This window comes from Anomaloglossus baeobatrachus, unplaced genomic scaffold (assembly GCF_048569485.1).
Source record: "Anomaloglossus baeobatrachus isolate aAnoBae1 unplaced genomic scaffold, aAnoBae1.hap1 Scaffold_115, whole genome shotgun sequence".
NCBI lineage: Eukaryota > Metazoa > Chordata > Amphibia > Anura > Aromobatidae > Anomaloglossus > Anomaloglossus baeobatrachus.
In genome coordinates, this window is record NW_027441885.1 from 617537 (window position 1) to 620138 (window position 2602).

At 49.9% G+C, this 2602-nt stretch overlaps 1 pseudogene; it reads left to right on the forward strand.

Annotated features, from left to right (window-relative positions):
• The first annotated feature begins 635 nt into the window (after positions 1-635).
• On the forward strand, positions 636-842 carry LOC142260489 (U2 spliceosomal RNA; annotated as a pseudogene).
• The last annotated feature ends 1760 nt before the right edge of the window (positions 843-2602 follow it).

Consider the following 2602-nt stretch of genomic DNA (forward strand, 5'->3'; position numbering starts at 1 on the left):
GCATTTGTGTTTAACGTCACGCATGTGCAGAACGGAGAAAAGGCTGCGCTCACTTCCTAATGAAAGGGAGTGAGACGCATCTGGGAAGGGAAGGGAAAAGATTAGGGTTTGGGGATGATGAAAGGGCTTTCTACGGGCAAGGATGGCAAAGGGTGGCAGTGACGGAAAGTCAGGCAGCCTGTCCTGTCCTGTCCTGTCCGTCCGTCTTTTTGTATCATGAATTGGAAAGACTGCAAGGGGGAGGGGAGGTGCTTGTGTCCAAAAGGAGGAGTTATTCAGATTCATTGCAGTGGGCGGCGGCTGCAAAAAGCACCATTCTTCTTGTTTTTGCTCTGCAAAACAGCCTTTTCAAGGGTTGGCTTGGGTGACAAAATGTCTTCTGTAGGCGTGGGTTTGTCTCCCTCTCCCTAAGATGTGTCCAGTATAGGCCAGGGTGCCACTCAAGGCCGTAACCAATTCGGGTTATAGCTTCTCGGCCTTTTGGCTAAGATCAAGTGTAGTTTCGGAGGACGCTACCTTGGTCGGTACTGGAAGGTGCCTGGGATTGCACGTCTGCCGGCCTTGAGGAAGTGTGTGCGCCTTCTGGTGACACATAGCCCTCTTGTGCCTGGACGGTTCCCAGGCAACGGGAGGCGATCACCTTTGTTATTTTGAAGTCCTACTGATAAACAGAAAAAAAATAAAATTAAATCTGTTCTTATCAGTTTAATATCTGATACGTCCCCTCTCTGGGGACCATATATTAAATGGATTTTTAGAACAAGGAGATGGAAAAAATCTTGCTCTGTCCACTGCACGCATTGACCTGGTATTGCAGTACCTCCAGGACCGGTGCACCCCTTCTTAACCCAGTTTCCAAAAGCAGAACTCAATTCACCTGATTCAAATGAGCCCCATTAGTGAATTGAAAGAAAGCAAAAACTTTATATGCACCTCAATTTGGCCAATTCACTTTTCACACTTTCACCCTTTTTTTTATCTTTCACACCTTTTACTTGCTTTATTGATGCAAAAAGCTGTGCCAAATAGCAAACTCATCTCCACTCAACTTGACCAACTCTGCTATGTCCCGTGCAGTATCTTATTCTCAGTCTTATCTAGATCATTTGCAATTGAATAGAATAGATCCCTTTTGGCTGCTTATGACTGTGTAAAATATGTAGTTTTACTGGGCTGGGATGAGAGAATCCATTGAAGCATGGTGTAGGGATTGTGGTTCCTGTGTGCTAAGAAGAGAGGCTGGCACCAGCCAGAAAGCCCCATTGCAGCCAATAATCACTTAATAACTTTTTCAACTTGTCATCATATGGGAGGCCTTCCATTCCTTGTAGTAGTCTAGTTGCCCACCTTTGAACTGACTCTAACTTCTGAATGTCCTTATTAAAATGTGGAGCCCAAAACTGGTTCCCATATTCCAGATGTAGCCTTACAAGTGATTTATAGAGGTGTAACAATACGTTGGGATCACGGGATCTAATCTCCCTTTTTATACACCCTAAAATCTTGTCCCAAGCAGCATTCCATCAGCCTCTGGAAGGTTCCTGGCGCATTGCACAGCTCGAAGGGCATGCTTTTGAACTCGCAGAGACCCATAGGGGTGGCGAAGGCGGTCTTCTCCCGGTCTGCCTCAGCAACGGACACTTGCCAATAGTGACTAGTGAGATCAAGGGTAGAAAAATAATTTGCAGTTCTCAATGCAGCTAGCGATTCCTCAATACGGGGAGTGGTGCCGTCCTTCTTTTTTAACAGGATCAACAGAGCTGCCCAAAGGCTACAACTGTCACGGATAACCCCAGCCGCCTTCATGTTGCTCAACATGTCCTTGGTACACTGGCAATGTGAAGGTGGTATTGGCTTATAGCTCTCTTTGATGGGTGGGTGTGCACCTGTGGGGATGTGGTGTTGGACCCCTTTTATTCCCCCAAAATCTAGCGGGCTTCCCACCGGTAACCCGCTCCCCAGATTGGATGGATGCTGAGGGAGCCCCTTTTGCCCGCAGGCTCTGGCCCTGGGAACTGTAGCCTTGGCGGTGACTGTGCTTCCCTCTACGGTGTGAGCTGTTGCCTTCAATCGGGTCTTGACTGCTGGGAAACCCTGGAGGTTCCTGTCGCTAACGGATTTGACCGGTTTTACGGCGACTCCTAGCCTGGTCGGGGTCCGTAGGCCCTGCCGGATGGTGCTGGCTTCTCTTCACTCCCCGATCTGGTACCGGCGGGCCACCGCCCATCCCCGGTCCGTACGGTTCACTCCAATCAGCCTCTCCTGCAGAAGGTCACCACCGTCTGCCAACCTTGCTGAGTGCCCGGGCCACACACCCGGACACGGTCAGTCTCCTCTCCTCTTCACTTCTCTAACTCCAAAACTGATCTCTAATCTGACTCCTTTTCCCGCCTCCAGGACTGTGAACTCCTCGGTGGGTGGGATCAACCGCCTGGCCCACCCCCTGGTGTGGACATCAGCCCCTGGAGGAAGGCAACTAGGATTTGTGTTTAGCTTCGGTGTGCCTAGCCGGAGTGTAGAGTGTGTTGGTGTAGTACCTGTGACGACCTGGCTTGTCCAGGGCGCCACATTCCCCTATAGTAAAATGCAGACCGTCCGCGGG